This window comes from Myxocyprinus asiaticus, chromosome 4 (genome assembly GCF_019703515.2).
Source record: "Myxocyprinus asiaticus isolate MX2 ecotype Aquarium Trade chromosome 4, UBuf_Myxa_2, whole genome shotgun sequence".
Lineage (NCBI taxonomy): Eukaryota > Metazoa > Chordata > Actinopteri > Cypriniformes > Catostomidae > Myxocyprinus > Myxocyprinus asiaticus.
This window is the reverse complement of record NC_059347.1, coordinates 23912835-23931482: the sequence shown is the minus strand read 5'-3', so window position 1 is coordinate 23931482 and position 18648 is coordinate 23912835.

The window sequence follows — 18648 nt, the reverse complement described above, 5'->3', positions numbered from 1 at the left end:
TATTTTTTTTTATTTTTATTATTATTATTTTTTTGCTATTCGTTTGTAGATTAATTATTTTATTGCTTTTTCATAATCAATTGCATTAAATTAACGCATACAATTTTGACTACTTCAGTTGTAGTACATATGTGTTGCATCACTTGGTGTTCTCAAATCGGTCTGCCTCTGGAGTTTTTAACCTCCTCAGAACACTAAGCATTCCCACTATTAACATTCACTGTGAGCCTGTCCACACACAAATGGCTCAGTCTGGTAGTAATTTTCAGTTCTCACTCTCAAAATAAAAATGAGGTCCAATCGTTTCCACGTTTCTGAAGATAACATTATGAAAGAGCAAGTGCATAGAGTGCTACAGCAATCAGACAGGTTTTGTTTGGGTTGATGGGATTTGAAGTTATGGGGTCACAGGAGAAGGAGAATTATGTTTTAGTTTAAAGTTTGGGGTCAAGCATGGGACAGTGGCATTGTTGTTTGACCTTGCAGGTCTGGGACGTTGAGTTGTCAACAGCAGTCGCTAAATTGGCATTTGCCAGATTGTTTTTTTTTTTTTTTTCTTAAGGGTCATTCCTCAAAGGCCCTAATGGAGGAGGAAATTACAACAAAAACACATTTTAAACATAACAAAAAGCTTTAGAAAGCAAGGAAATCTAACACATACAGTACATAGTATTTAAAGAATATATCAAAATTGTAGTTTAATCAGTATCTATTAACTTTAAGGCCATTTACTGTATATGCTAGAGTACTCCTAAAAGTTGACAAAACAAACTTTCAGCGCGCATATGCATTTAAATTGTACAGCATTTCTCTTCTGGAGGCACAGACTCAACAGATAAAAAATATTGATGACTAATTTTGATCTCAAGGGCATATACAATTTTTTGTCCAATAGAATTATTTCTTGAATGAGAATGTGCCCTCCCCCTGAATTCAACTTGAACTGAATTCAAACACCAATTGGCAATAGCAGGTAGCAAATGTTGGTACATGTCTGTGATGTTAACTGAATGCTATTGGCAATTTAAAGAAATGGAAGAGCTCTTTGATGTGTCCCACCAAAACATCCTGTTTACAGGTCATTACATTGAGTGTTTACAGATGTGCATGGTATACAAGTATCACTATTCATTTGGATCCATTTGACATATTTGGTCAGACTCTACTACACATTCTATAGAAAGAGCTAAAGCAAATATTTGTGTCTTTATATAAAATGTTTATTCCAGCAATCAAACAAACCAATCTTTGCTTTCTCATTTGTTCTGATGATTTAAAGGTATGTACTGATGTTCCTGGGGTTGGGTTTCCATGGCCATGCTATCAAATTCTGAATCTGAAACAGCTCAGGTTTTCTCCTTTTTTTTTCTTTTTTTTTTTTTTTTTCAGCAACACCTGTCAAAATTGTGAAATTGTCTTTTGCTGTCTCGCAGCCATGCTCTCCATGTGAAATATATGTTCTGTCAGGAGATAAGTGGGAGAATGAGAGAGTCTAGTGACCTGTGACTGTGGTTCTCTCTCTGCTGTGTCCGTATGTCGTGTGTGCCGAGGGGTGCGTTGACTTCAGAGTGTCCCATCCAATGACTGACAGAATGGACAAGGGCAGTGTTGCATTCACACTTGAGCTCAGCTCAGTCAAGCTGAACGGCAGCTCTCATCTTCACACATGCCTGTACTGTACATCCACAATTTAATGGAGTTGGGATCATCAGGGTCAGCATCTCTAATAATTGGATAATGGCTCTGTGTTAGGCCTAACCTCCTGTCTGCTCATTAACATGTAAGATGTTAAAGTGACATTAAGAAATGAGGAGGCTGGATCCCTCAGACACTCAAATTGAATTGAGAATGGTCCTCTCATTCTTTGCAGGATTCAATTACTCATTTGGGTCATTTCTGTTCTGATGTGATTCACAGACGTGACCATCTTTTTAATAATGTTTTGACTTTATGAGTGTTGACTTTAACTTTTCAGTACATGTTATATTGCTAACATACTGCTGTTGGGCCTCATGTATTCAGATAAAATACAAAGGCAGGCCTAACACAGTCGTAAAACCTAACTCAGGCCCCCACATACCAAGTCGTAAATCTTACTGATAAAAACTGCGCCAAAATCAAACAAAGGGAGTCCAAAACAGACTACAAATCCCATGAAGCCTTGCTCACTAAAGGATCGAACTCTCAACTCCTATTGGATGAGGCACACAACAGAACGTCCCTCAACCATGACATCATCAGGAGTAGAAATACCTCTGAAATGCTTCCGGGATTTGCTTCCAGCAACTTTGCCCGCCGTGGATAGACACAGCTCATCGCTGCTCTCAGGTGCAGTCTCGTGGCACAAGGAAGTAACGTCCGACTTGAAACTGTGGCCATACAATCTCCATCTCACTGGACGAGTTGAGATTACTCTGTGTTCAACCGAACACTCTAACGGATCCGAAGGAGACCACCGAGCAATCTGCATCTTCATCCGTTTGCCTGCATAAGTGAAGAGATTAAAGATTTCTCTTCCATCTTCAATCAAGTCGACGTTTCTGATTTCTCCACCAGCCCGCCGAGAATCAGCAGCCGTATCGCCCGCCGACAGAGCGAGGAAACGGCCTCCCGTCATCACCTGAGCCTCGAGGAACCGTGTCGGAGTTAAAGGACGGATGAACACACATTCCACCTGCATCCTCATGCGATTCAAGTAAGAGGTTTACGTCTGGGCAGAGATAGAATATTATAGTGTGTTATTCTTGTGTTTCAAGGTTTTTGCTTGTACAGTTTACAGACCGCCATGTCCGCTCATTATTAATACTCAGGGTATTAATTATCACGAATTTGATTTGCTGTATTGTGGTCCAACCAAATTGGACTGTTGTGCATTTTCCTCCATCGTGGGTGAGACCGGCAAACTGAGTTTATCCATTAAAGAATCAAAGAACGCGGGACTGTTTACGAGCTGTCCACCGTGTCTCTGAGTGATAAACTAACAGCTGCTTTCTCTCCCACGATCACGAAATCGGCTTTGGGGCCGTCACTTAATTCTCTCTCTCTCTCTCTCTCGTACTAACCACACACACACACACACACACGCGACCCCTCACAAACATTCTGACACACATTTTTGGCTCGTAGATAGCTTCGTGATAAAGCTCAGCTTTGTCCCTAAGATATCGTACAAGCGGATACAACCGATAACTGGAAGACGCCATTGACTGGTTTCTCTCCGCCCACATTCGCGGCCATATTCCCTGGCCGGAAGTCTCGCGTGACATACTCTCCACGAGAGTCATGTCCGCCATTTTGTGCGCATCCCTCCTTACACACACACACACACACACACACACACACACACACACATCGCTCTCACACACACACACACACACACACACACCCTCATGTGTTATAGGATTATTTTGATTTCCATATCTAATCATATCACTGTTTAGTTTGTAGTTGTAAGTCGGAAGTTTATTGACTGCATTGTATTAATCATTAATTGATATTACTGTATAAATAAACTTTGTTTATATTACAAAGAGAAGTGTTTTGGTTTGTTTTGCATACACCTGTGGCATGCTGACGGGATATCAGTGCTCGGATTCAAGCCTTCATTCATTGTTTTTTTTTCCCGAAAATCGCTATTCTTCGGATGTCGATTTTCTTAAGAAAACAATCTAATATTGAGACTGTTATACTATCTGGTTATTAGTCCCTGATTCCAGGGTGGTGCCCCATCAATGTTAATCCTTATTAATATTCTGTTGATTTTTGATAATTGATAATTATCTTTGATGATTGTTGAATTTGAATGCTCAATAAGCAAGTGTTAATTTTAATTCATGTTTCATCGATGTTAACAATTAACTATTATTTTTGATAATTGTTGATTTAAAGGATTAGAAAAAGCTAACATTGATTCTCATCAATGTTCTATTGATTTTAATAATATTGCTAATAACCAAACCCGCTCCTAAACGTAGCACACTACATTTACAGGAGCCCCGTGTGAGGTTTTAATGAGTTAGATTCAATTAATTAATTTAATTATTAATTAATAACTAAAGAAATAATTATTAATTATTTCTGATAATAACACTGATCTAAACAACCAGTAAAGCCTTACACTGCAAAAGCACCAAAAGTGAAATATTTATATAACTATAATTAATTATTAAATATAATTAATTACGTATAAATTGGCATAATGGCTTTGAGAATAAAATCTTAATTCAGTGCCAATACTGAGCGAATATTTTGTATAAACGTACTGTATAGTAGGCCTACTAGAGCAAAGAATTGATAGCTTTAACTGCAACAGGGCTGTGGTCTAATGGTTAAGGAATAGTGGGATAATTTTGTCATTATTCACGTACACTCATGTCGTTCAAAACTCATATGCTGAAAATTTTCCCTTAATCTACAGCTCTCAAATCTTATTTTCTACTCTGCATATTCAATCTGGCACTCTGTGTTCGGTTATGAACAAGGACCAAGGAAAGCTATCATTACCATTAATTTAATGGCATCTGCCCAGCTAGAACAGGGTGTCCTGAAGTACACAATCTGGTTACTGACCTGGGTGCTAAGTTTCAGGATCGGCCGTGATGTGACAGATCACTCATCAATGAAAACTGATAGGAAAAATGTGTCAATTTCATGCTTTTAAAAGCCCTTAAAAAACAGTCTGTCACTGGAAAAGGATTTACCACAATGTAATGAAATAATTGCAATTCAAATGTTTCTTGGAAAAAAAAAAAAATGTCAGTGGCTACTTTTGCATGGCTGTAAATGCAATGGAATTTTGTTCTATTCCTCACACAAAGCTATCATATGAACTCAGAAGTAATAGATCTTTCTTCATGGACTGTAATGACGCGTTTCTGCTTTATTTATCAACGTAAATCTTGCAATTTATTTCATATTATACATTTATTAAATATTGAGTGTAAATTTATAACATTATGTTTTGTGTTATATTACCATGTAATTAGTTAAAAAAAAAAAAAAAATTATAATTATCACAGCTGTGAGGGGGTTTCGATTACAGCTGCTGAGAGAGTAAGAGTAAATTTGGCATCTTCTCCCATTTTACTGTCTTAATCCACCACTCTCTGTTTTCTTCCTCTTCTGGAAAGTCATTCAAACGTAATAGTGGATATTTGCTTTTGGTCTTGGAGCAAATGGGTAAGTGAAAATAATATTTGCTGTGATCTCCCATTCACTCCCATTCATCGCTGTCGAAGTTTACCCTGCAAACATTTACTTCCGCATTCTAAAACCCGGAGTGTGAAAAAGGTCTATATGGACTACTTTTATGAGTGCTTTTATGTTTTGTTTTTTCCTTGCAGCTGTGGTCACTATGAACTCTTTGTGTTTGTAAATAGGTGTGCAAAGATTCTTTACAACTCTTCTTATTTTGTTATGGAAAACATAACAATACAGTGCATCCGGAAAGTATTCACGGCGCTTCACTTTTTCCACATTTTGTTATGTTACAGCCTTTTTCCAAAATGGATTAAATTCATTATTTTCCTCAAAATTCTACAAACAATACCCCATAATGACAATGTGAAAGAAGTTTGTTTGAAATCTTTGCAAATTTATTAAAAATCAAAAACGAAAAAAATCACATGTACATAAGTATTCACAGCCTTTGCCTGACACTAAAAATTGAGCTCAGGTGCATCCTGTTTCCACTGATCATCCTTGAGATGTTTCTACAACTTGTTTGGAGTCCACCTGTGGTAAACTCAGTTGATTGGACATGATTTGGAAAGGCACACACCTGTCAATATAAGGTCCCACAGTTAACAGTGCATGTCAGAGCACAAACCAAGCCATGAAGTCCAAGGAATTGTCTGTAGACCTCCGAGACAGGATTGTATTGAGGCACAGATCTAGGGAAGGGTACAGAAAAATGTCTGCAGCATTGAAGGTCCCAATGAGCACAGTGGCCTCAATCATCCGTAAATGGAAGAAGTTTGGAACCACCAGGACTCTAACTAGAGCTGGCCGCCTGGCCAAAATGAGCGATCGGGGAAGAAGGGTCTTAGTCAGGGAGGTGACCAAGAACCCGATGGTCACTCTGACAGAGCTCCAGCGGTTCTCTGTGGAGAGAGGAGAACCTTCCAGAAGAACAACCATCTCTGCAGCACTCCACCAATCAGGCCTGTATGGTAGAGTGGCCAGACAGAAGCCACTCCTCAGTAAAAGGCACATGACAACCTGCCTGGAGTTTGTCAAAAGGCACCTGAAGGACTCTCAGCCATGAGAAACAAAGACTAAACTCTTTGGCCTGAATGGCAAGCGTCATGTCTGGAGGTAACCAGGCACCGCTCATCACCTGGCCAATACCATCCCTACAGTGAAGCATGGTGGTGGCAGCATCATGCTGTGGGGATGTTGTTCAGCGGCAGGAACTGGGAGACTAGTCAGGATCGAGGGGAAGATGAATGCAGCAATGTACAGAGACATCCTTGATGAAAACCTGCTCCAGAGCACTCTGGACCTCAGACTGGGGCAAAGGTTCATCTTCCAACAGGACAATGACCCTAAGCACACAGCCAAGATAACAAAGGAGTGGCTACGGGACAACTATGTGAATGTCCTTGAGTGGCCCAGCCAGAGCCCAGACTTGAACCCGATTGAACATCTCTGGAGAGATCTGAAAATGGCTGTGCACCGATGCTCCCCATCCAACCTGATAGAGCTTGAGAGGTCCTGCAAAGAAGAATAGGAGAAACTGCCCAAAAATAGGTGTGCCAAGCTTGTAGCATCATACTCAAAAAGACTTGAGGCTGTAATTGGTGCCAAAGGTGCTTCAACAAAGTACTGAACAAAGGCTATGAATACTTATGTACATGTGATTTCTTTCGTTTTTTATTTTTAATAAATTTGCAAAGATTTCAAACAAACTTCTTTCACATTGTCATTATGGGGTATTGTTTGTAGAATTTTGAGGAAAATAATGAATTTAATCCATTTTGGAATAAGGCTGTAACATAACAAAATGTGGAAAAAGTGAAGCGCTGTGAATACTTTCTGGATGCACTGTATACTGGAATGACATGAGGGTGAGTAAATAATGACATAAGTATTCCTTTAACACATGCTCTGACCTTTGAGCCTTGGTGCTCATGTGGGTGATGCAAGTTCAAGTCTTGTTCATGTAATTTCCTGATCTTGTGGTAGTTTCCATTTAGTGTGCATGGGGACCTGGGTTCAGATCCCGACCTAATATACATAAAGAAATAAAAAAAATACTACAACCGGTGATAAAAAAGTAATGTTTTCAGTGGGTAGATGATGACAAAAGCAAATGCAAATTGTCTGCGGAATGTGCGACTGACCATATTTAGTATGGGTGATTCACTCTTTTATTTTTTTATTTTTTTTACCTCCAATAATCATGCATCTTTTTTTTTTTTTTTTGGAAGCTGCATTCAAAATCCACTTTGCAAAAATATCTGAGGGTGCACGTGCCCCCTCAGTCTAAATGGGCATTACACTTTGTTGGGAAGTATGCATCAACAGCTCTACTCCTCAGCACTTTCAGTGAGTGTTACTACTGACTGAGCTGTGTCAGCTGAGCAGAACTGGCAGCTAGAGGCTTTCGTCAGCAGTAAAGAGCCCAGCTCTGGTGGGGATCAGCTGGGAAAAAACACTCTCAGGCTCTGGAGCTTAGAGTGTTGGCTTGCACCCCATCACAACTACGTGTTTTTGCCTCTGCTATGATCTCTCACCAAACCTTCTCAAGTCTTGTCTCACTCATTTGATGTTGGCCATTTAGTTGTGTTCACTGGCCCTGGAACAGTTCCTGCATACTCACAGGAATTGCACACACACCTCCACTCTCTTCAACTCTTTGCTATCTGGGTAATTTGGGACGTTAATCCAAGCACAAGGATCGATGCTTCCAGTTGGAAAGAAAAGAATAGTTTTTTGGTTTTTTTTTTCATCGTCTCGTGCAGAGATTTTAACCTTTCTTTCACAATTGTCTTTTTTAACAGTTATTCCTTTTAACAGAACTGCTGGGGGAGAATCAAGAATCTCACTCTCTCACAATTCTAAAAAAATATCCTTTGCCAGTGAGAAGGTAAAACCCAGAGAGCTTGTCAAATGAGGAATTTGGGTTTCATTTATAGTACAGTATCCATTAGAAATTGTAGGTCCTGCAATCATTTTAAAGTGTTTCAAAATGTGGTTTTAGATTTTACAGCTGTGCTGAAAGATAAAAAAGATTAGAAGCTTGGATATCATGATCCACATTGGTACAAAATGCATAGTACAGTTTTCTAAGCATTTTCTTTTTTTACATTTTTTATGCATTTGGCAGATGTTTTTATCCAAAGCAACTTACAGTGCACTTATTACAGAGACAATACCCCTGGAGCAACCTGGAGTTATGTGCCTTGCTCAAGGACACAATGGTGGTGGTTGTGGGGATCAAACCAGCAATCTTCTGATTACCAGTTATGTGCTTTAGCCCACTAAGCCACCACCACTCCATAAGCACCCTGAAATACATGATTATTAATAAGAAAGAGCCATTTTGAGCCAAGTGGATTTTGAATGGAATGAATAAATACATTAATAAATAGATACAAAAAAAAAATATTTTAATCTTTGATAATTAAGTTATAATATTTCTCTAAAGGTCTTCGTCTGAATGTCTGAGATCTTTCACACCTTTTTAAAAACTTGTTTGACTATTTTTTTTTTTTTTTCTGTGGAACACAATGGCATTATTAACGTCAAAACTGTTCTTTTCCAAACAACAAGAATGTATGGTTTTCACTGGCTGACAAGTGCATTTGCAATTTTGCATTTAAAAAACTGTATATACAGTATAGTATATATACTGTATATATACACTCAGTGACCACTTTATTAGGTACCCCTGTACACCTACTGATTAATGCAATTATCTAATCAGCCAATCCAGTGGCAGCAGTGCAATGCATAAAATCATGCAGATATATATACAGATTTTGCTCTTATGGAAAGAAATTGGTACTTTTATTCACCAAAGTGGCATTCAACTGATCACAATGTATAGTCAGGACATTAATAACATGAAAAATTACTATTAAAATTTGAAAAAAGAACTTCTTAAACTACTTCAAAGATAAAAAAATCCTCCATGTGCAGCAATGACAGCTTTGCAGATCCTTGACATTCCAGCTGTCAGTATGTCCAGATACTCTTTCACCCCACTCTTCCTGTAGCACTTGCGATAGATGTGGCTGTCTTGCTGGGCAATTCTCACGCATCTTAAAAAGTGTCTTTTTCTTTGTAATTCTTCCCATAAGGCCTGCACCCCTGAGTCTTCTCTTTACTGTTGTACATGAAACTGGTGTTGAGAGGGTAGAATTCAATGAAGCTGTCAGCTGAGGACATGTGAGGCATCTATTTCTCAAACTAGACACTCTGATGTACTTATCCTCTTGTTTAGTTGTGCATCTGGTCTTCCACATCTCTTTCTGTCCTTGTTAGAGCCAGTTGTCCTTTGTCTTTGAAGACTGCAGTGTACAATTTTTTATTAAATCTTCAGTTTTCTGGCAACTTCAATCATTGTATAGCCTTCATTCCTCAAAACAACAATTGAATGATGAGTTTCTAGAGAAAGCTGATTCTTTTTTGCCATTTTTGACCTAATATTGACCTTAAGACATGCCAGTCTATTGCATACTGTGGCAACTCAAAAACAGACACAAAGACAACGTTAAGCTTCATTTAGCTTTCAACTAACAACCAAATAGCTTTCAACAATGTTTGATATAATGGCAAGTGATTTTCTAGTACCAAAATAGCAATTTAGCATGATTACTCAAGGATAAGGTGTTGGAGTGAGATATATATATACACTACCGGTCAAAAGTTTTGAAACACTTGACTGAAATGTTTCTTATGATCTTAAAAATCTTTTGATCTGAAGGCGTATGCTTAAATGTTTGAAATTAGTTTTGTAGACAAAAATATAATTGTGCCACCATATTAATTTATTTCATTATAAAACAAAAATTTTATAATAAAAAAAAAGTTTATGAAATTGATGACTTGGACCAAATAATAAAGAAAAGCAGCCAATAAGTACCCAACATAGATGGGAACTCCTTCAATACTGTTTAAAAAGCATCCCAGGGTGATACCTCAAGAAGTCGGTTGAGAAAATGTCAAGAGTACATGTTTGCAAATTCTAGGCAAAGGGTGAATATTTTGAAGATGCTAAAATATAACACAGTTTTGATTTATTTTGGATTTTGTTTAGTCACAACATAATTCCCATAGTTCCATTTATTTTATTTTATTAAAAAATATAATAAAGAATGAGTAAGTGTTTAAAAACTTTTGACCGATAGTGTATATATATATATATATATATATATATGTACAGTACAATGTATAGATATACTATATATACTAGTTATGCACTTTTGATGCTTCTGTTCTCAAAGAATGCATCAAATTGATCAAAAATAGTCCCCTTGCTAAAGTGTGGCAAGCAAATTGAAGCAAGTTCTTCTTTTACAAAAGAGTAAACATTCTTTGAACAAGTCACCTGGCAAAAGCCCTTCTCTCTCACTCTTATAAGTACTACTCAGGTCATTAGCCCAGACAGACAGAAACATTACCAGACACGACACACAGCTTACAGTGTGATATATTGATCCACTGTGAGGACTCTGGGCAGGAAGAAGGACTATTTGCTTTAAAGTTAAATGGCTCTCCACCACTGTTTGTGCTGTAACCACTAGAGCAATCGATATCTGGAGAAGCCCAGTGTCAACAGACATTCTACAACTCACAGACATCATAATACTGTCCAGACTCTGCCGTTTGTGTTCACTGCAGTCTACATTTTCTTCTCTTCATCTCCTAAAGCATTTTAACTCTCCATTCCCCCCACCCACCAACTGTCACTTAAAGGGATAGTGAAAATTGAGTCACAATTTATTTACCCTCATGTTGTTACAAACCCATAGGACTTACTCTCTTCTGTAAAACACAAAAGGAGAAACTTTCAGTCTTTTCAATACAATGACAGTTGATAGGAACTCACTTTAAAGCTTAAAAGGGACCCCAAATTATCATAAAGGTAGTCAATGCGTGTGCAAAGAACATCATAATGTTCACTACAAATTTACTTATATTTCAGGTTGGTTCCAACCAAAACCTATCGCATGCCTTTAGAATATTTGGAATATGAAGCACAAGTCGCATGGACTATATTTATGATCCTTCTTTAAGCTTTACAGTGAATCAATTGAAGTGAAGACAGATTGGGATATTCATTACATTTTCTCCTTTCTCTGCATAAGAAAGTTGTACAAGATTGGATCGAAATGGCTGTGAGTAAATTATGACAGATTTTTCATTTTTGGGTGAACTAATACTTTAAGGTACAGTTTAGCACTTTATTTGTTGTGAATTGTAATTGCATCCGATAACCGTTTCTTGCAGACTGTGATAAAATGAAACATAGAGGAGTGAGGTGTCATAATACAACTGATTGTGAAGGCAATGGAAATAATATGTCAATATGTCATAATATATCAGGCAAACATGTCGCTTCTATCCATAGAATAAGAAAAAGTCAATTTCTGTCTTAAAAAAAAATAAAAAGATTCAAGGTGTGCAATATACATCTCTTGTTGTCCATACATAATAGGGTATTGTTGGGGGTTTCTGTTATGATATTAATGCCATGATTGTGAGGAAGGGGTGGGGTGGGGTGGGGCGGGGTGGGGGGTGCCTACTGCCTTAGAAAACAGCAAGGGCAGTCTGTCCTTTTCCCCGGTTCTGGCGAGGGGTCACCTGGAATTTATCACTCGACCCCAACCCCTGTCTTGACGTGACATGGCACAATTATCAAGTCACACATGTTCTTCCAGCTTTCCCTCACCTCGCTGGGGTTGTGGCAGTGAATATGGACAGATATTTCCTGATTGCACACAGAGCCAAACCACATCTGTGGTTGTGTTTCCTGTAGCTAAACTGGTAGAGTATGACACTAGCAATGCCAAGGTCATGGGTTTGATTCCCATGGGCTTGAATAAGCTATAAGTTGCTTTGGATAAAAGCATCTACCAAATGCAGAAATGTCCAAATAGACACCTTCATTTAAAAGCTTTGCTATATCTTAGTCTGGTTATCTCTGCAAAATACGCAGTGCTTATAGAGGTTAACGCTCACACTCGCTGCATATTCCCAGAATTCAGACTAGCCCACCGGCTCTGCACTGCGCTCTCTCTTTTGGGTAAACATCCATTATACATAACCCTGCAATGTTTCCCTCGCGTTGCCGTAACGTTTGCCCCTCTTTGCAACCCCTCTCAGTTGCTGAAGCCAGCCTTTGGGTGTAATCCCTCCCTCTCTTTATGCATATGCATACTGTATGGTTGTGCATGCATTTGCATCCCATTCTTTCCTTTGTGCAGTATGCAGCCGGCTTGAAGAACCCCTCCCTGTAGCCTCTGAATTAACCTGTTTACGTTCTTACTGGCATTTGGACTTGGCCCATCTATTTGTTTATGGTCTGGGTTACGGCACAGTTCCTTAAAGGGGATCGCAATCGAACGTCTAAATATTTGAGTAAGAGGTCAGCGGTGGAGAAACAGCATGTAAATGTAGATGGGGCAAGAGGGGAGAGACTAAATGCCTCCATATTTCTGAGAGAAATAGGGTAATAGGGGAAGAAAGGAAGACGATGGAGAGAGTGAGCGTGTGTGTGTCAAGAGGCTGCCGCATAGTGCAGGGGAGGGCAGCGCACGTTTACTACTTTGCGCACAAGAGGGCGCTGCTAGTCAATCCATTCGCATGCGTATGCTTGAGTAAAATCCCTTACATTAATACATTCACAGTGTGCTCAACTGAAAGAGACTTGTATGCTGGATTTTGACTCTAAAACATTTGAAAAAAAAAATAAATAAATAAATAAATAAATGGACAAATGTTAACCATAAGGATGATTGCAAGGAAGGAAATCTTTGACCTTAGACATGATGTCCCACTAGCTTTCACAAATTCACAGATATCTAACACAGTTTTCATAATAATCATAATTGAACCTTATGCACTTAAGACAATTCTCTTCTCTTCTCTTCTCTTCTCTTCTTCTCTTCTCTTCTCTTCTCTTCTCTTCTCTTGTTAAAGTAATTTTTAAAATGTTCAGTAAGGTTGCATTCCTTAACATAACCATTAGTTAACATTAACTAACAATGAACAATATGTTTTAAGAACTTAATAATGATATACTCTATGTATATATATCATAAGAAAAACATTAAATCATTAATCCGTTTTAATAATTTAATTTAAATAAATGTTTTAAAAAAGAATGGCATATGGCAAATATGCCAGTCTTTATTCATTATCTAACATTACTCTAAAACTTCTCAGATAGTATGATTGCTACTTCACAAATAACTTCATTTTCCTTCTGAATTATACTTCACATTTGAATTTTAAAACACTGCACTCTATCAGTGACATTTAAGTTACACTTTTGCTTTACAATAGTCTGGCAGAGCTTAATTCACTTGTTATTTGATGCTTGTTAAATAACTGTAATTACCAAACCATTTACATTTTGTCCTACTGGTAAAAATGCTGTTGTATCTGTCTCTATCTCTCTCTTCCGTCTCGCATTTTGTCTTTTAACATGATACACATTTGAGCTGCGGGACTGTATGCCTTATGCCAGATGTCATAGTTGAGTTTGTGAAGGAGGAGAGAAAGCATGCTCGAGGCAATTTTGTTGTCACTGATTTTAAATGAAATACAAAGATGTTACAATGCTTGACTTGCTCAATAAATCTTTTGTACTGATTTTTCTTTCTCCCACAATTAAAAATTTGTTGTTAAAACTTTACTGTATTTCCGTGGTACAAAATAATATGATGTATATAGTTTAAATTTACCAATAATATAATTTATTGTGCTATAATTTAAAAGTACTAGTGTTATCTATTATACTATACTATTATATATACATTCTATACTTTAAATACATTGATGAGTGTACTAGTAGGATTATTAATCTCTGTTTTTTTATTTTATTTTATTTTATTTTATTATTATTATTATTATTTATTTATTTTTATCATGTTGCGTCATATGGAAGCTTCTGAAATGATACATTTGCGGTACAGTGAGAAGTCCTAGATATTCACACAAAAGCACCGTGCAGATATCCAGTCCTACTGCTCACCTAAAACCTTCAGATCATGTGCCTGTGTAGCTAATACAAGTAAACGTGCAGTTATGGAGCAGAGTTTATGTAGCAGATATTTAGGTTTATAAGACTACATACTGTATATCCATGCTACATTTTTCTCCCCACTTTTAACAGAGGGATGGACTTTTAGCCTTTTGGATAAATTACAGAGTGCAAAACCACCTAAGAAAATCCAAAACCAGCTGTTTTATTAAACCTCCCATCATACTTAGAATGTTCCAGTGCACAATACATGTTCTTTTCTCACAAACTGCACACATACATTCTGTAAACTATGACTAAACTGTAAAAAAATGTAAATGTTAGCTATAGTGCTGGAGCACTACACCAGTAATATCAAAAGGGGTAGCTTACTACGTTTGGCAAATATTATAATGTGGTGTATGGTTAACAGGGTTCATTCAGTCCACACACACACAAAAAAAAAAAAAAAAAAAAAAAAAAGAAAAAATAGACATGGCACTTAACTTTAATTTCACCAAGTTTTATGGGTAATTTCCCCAGTATGCTGTTGGCTGATACATTTGTTCTTTATTTATTTATTTATTTATTTATTTTATTTATTTTTTTTAAGCACAAAACAAAAAGAAATCATACTTTAATTACTTTCGTCTGGTTTTATTCTTTGTAGTGCCATGGAAAGACTGACACATACATTTTGTGCGCTACATTATTCTGAGTTTAGCTAGTTGCTGAATTTGTTTGCAAACAGGATATAATATGAACATACTTTCAGTTTTATGATTTATGTTAAACTTAGGGAATGTAACTAGCTGTGCTCAAGCATATACTTTCTATGTTGGATTGTTTTTTTCCAACTATAATAAATCATCTAAATGTCATCAAAATAATATGTAAAGCAGTCTATATGTCATGATTTAGGTCTCCACGTACATTCCTTCTTATTACTATTGTTGGATAATCTTATAATCATGTTCATGATTTTCCGAGGAGAGATGTTACCAGAAATGAATTAGACTGTTATACTTAACATTTGGGTAATATTTCATCAAGTTACTTTTATTAGTTTAATTTATGGATAAGCAATTTACCTGACAGAGCTGCACCATAAACATTGTTTATCAAAATACATTATAATAATGAAGCTGTTTAAAAATGCATATTAAAGGGACTAAAAACAGGTTAGTCTGGCTAGCTGTGATTGTTTCATTGTTGAGATAATTAATAGCTAAATAGAGGCTTCTTGGCAAACACAGTTGAGGAATGGGGACTGGCCCTGTAAAAGTGTACTCTATAAATACAACAATAGGTAAGTTTAACCTCCAGTGATGAACAAGTGAAATCCATTGCCTGGCACAATATTGCAGAGGACTCACAATTACATTTTAAATCGAAATGTGCAAGGCTGGAGCCCAGCAGATGATGTGGGTGGTATTTCTTTTTTATTTGTCTTTTTGTATTGTGAGAACAAGAGCGAGATTTGGTGAAGGTTAACAATAGAAGATAATAAAAAAGTCTGAATCAGCCATTTTTTTTATAGCCATCATTTTGTTGCATAAAAAAATAAAAAAAATAAATACAAAAATAATACTACTAAATAACCTTAATGCCATATTAAATGTTATTCCATTTATTGAATTTATTTATCAGTGCAGTTAGTTAACTAACCAAAGGTTTGCGAACCCAGAGGTCCATAAGGGGACTGCAGGGGGTTTATGCAATAAAAATAATAAATAAATGAATAAATAAATAATAGATTTAAATAAAATGTTTAAATTGTTATAATTTATAACATTTGCTAAACGTAATATGTGTTAAAATTTTATATTTTTTTAAAGTTGGAGTGGAAGAGAGAGGGAGAGTTATGGCAGTGTTTGGCATCTTAGCCTTACTTCATTATCATAGAAAAATGCTTCATTACCATCTGCAGTTTGGACCCCAGTAGGCTGCCAGTACCCCAGTGCCAACCCTTTTTGTGGCCCCTAACATGTGTACTTAAGTATACCTCAATGTGACATCATGACTCATCTCAGTCATGCTTACCATGATGACATCATCAAGGTTGTCCAAGTGTGTGTGAAGGGGAGACTGGGGCTAGTTGTATCATGGGCAAGTTGTCTAAAGAGCTATACTGTGTCTATAAGTTTTTGAGTCAAATGTCCAATTACATAAATATGTGTTTGTTTTTGCAGAGGTTTCTCAATGTTGGTTTTAAAGTGCACCTATTATGATTTTTAAACGTGCCTAATTTTGTTTTAAAGGTCTCATACAATAGATTTACATGCATCTATGGTCAAAAACACTTTAATTTGCTCATAATTTAAATTGCAGCATTACCTTTCTTCCCAGTGTCAAAAATGACTCCTTCAATGATCCATTCTAAAGGATTCATTCTAAACTCCTCCTTTCAGAGAGCCTACTCTGCTCTGATTAGTCAGATGTCCCAGTCTGTTGTGATTGGTCTACCGCTTACAGCGCGTGTCGGAAAGGAAACACCCATTACCATATCCGAATTTCAGCTCCATCTGAAAAAATGTCTGTTTTACCTTACCAATTTGAGCCCGAGACCGATAGTGATACAGCGGAAGATCAACCCAAACCACCATCGTAAGCACGACAAGAACAGGACGTTTCTCTGTGGTAAGTTTATATGTAGTTTGACAATAACGTGAGTTAGCCGGTTAGCAGAGGCTAACAGCTAACAGGCTAACAGCCTGCACTTGCTGTACATGTAAACAGACCAGAGGCGGGTTTTTTGTTACCAAATTACATAGGTTAGTACAGGAAGTAAGTCAGGAATTACTAACGACTCGTTTCAGGTGTTCATAATCGGTTCTTTCTTTGGGTGTCAATAACTCCATATTTCGTGCACTTTGATTTTTGAAACTTTGCAGACTTTTTTACATTCACAAACAGCTATATAACACACTACATGAAAGGTAATATTTGAAAAAACCATAGGTGCTCTTTAAACAACTAGTTTAAAACCCTCTTAAATGTTTTTATTTTTTATGATAAAAAATCATCAGATTTTGTCCTGCTGTTGGGTAAACAAGTGAACACAATAAGGCTACACTGGCATACAATCTGGCATGGAACAGTTATAATTTGAACTAAAAAGTTGAACTGTGTTAACAGGACAAAATTTAAGTTTTCATAAAGGTCCGGTGGGGGCAAGTTGTCACATGTTTTAAATGTAAAAAATTTCTTAATTCCAATATGTGTTGGCCAAAACAGTGGTTTGATATATCTGTATTTTTTTTTTTTTTTTCTGTTTCATGAATTGTTTTGTTGTTCAAAACTGTTTTACTGTTTATATTTAGCTAAAAAGCCTGTTATTGGTTAATGACAGATTTCATGGTGACAACTTACCCCATATAGTGGGATGGGTTAACATGTGTTCAATTAAATATATCTCTCTTTCTGAACAATAACAAAATAAATGTTTTTTTTTTTTTTTTTTTTATTTATTTTTTTGTAGCCAAGACTTTAAGGTATATGCCTATACAGAAGTGGACTTTAAATGATAAACCTATCCTGCAAAATATTCACAGGAAACAACGAGCCCTAGTCTCCATTAACAGCAATAACACAGTTCAATTTAACTAGATTACTTTTGATAATGTTTGGTCCTTTTTTTATTTTATTTTATTTTTTTATTTTTTTTATGAAGCAATGCAGCAGAAGTGCCAACATCAAATTTAAAGTATAAAATAAAGAGATCATTTTTTTTATATTTTTTTTTTCTCCTGGGAGGAATGTAAAATGGTTACAAACTGACTGACAATGAACATAACAGACATTACATAAAACCTGTAAAATCTTAGTTATGATAAAACAAGCTGCTAAATTGGAAAAAAAAAAAAAACATGTTCCCTTTGTGTGCTTTTAAAGGTTTTAAATTTCTCTCAATTAATGATGATTGTCTTTTTAAGATCCTTCTTTAAAGAATGTGGCTGGAAGGGCTTGTCTTTTTAGAAGTAAGCTTTCATGTGTACACAACAGAAGTTAAACCTCTTTATCACCACCAACTGCTTCTATATTATGCATTTTTTCCCTTGATCTTCACTACATAAAGACAAAAAACTATAGAATATGTCTAAAATAAAGGAGTGAAATGCCTCAAACCGATTGATGCACTTTCAATGCTGCAAGACAGAGTGATAGCTTCAATCCATTTATTGGCCCTGCTTCATGTTTTGTCAACAGATCGTGCTTGGTTTTTGTCAATGGATGTTGACAGAAAATCAAAAGCACCACAGTGGCGGCAGCCCATAATGGTGATTTAGCTCTGATTTACAAATCTCTTATAAAGATCGACGATTTGCTAAACAATCAATCCTCTCACAAGAGCTTGTTATTTTGCTTCATAATAACTGTTACAGCTTTTCAACATCCCTCAATGGACAGGATTGCGTTTGCACAGGAGAGCGCCTCTTATCTTTAGTGGAATG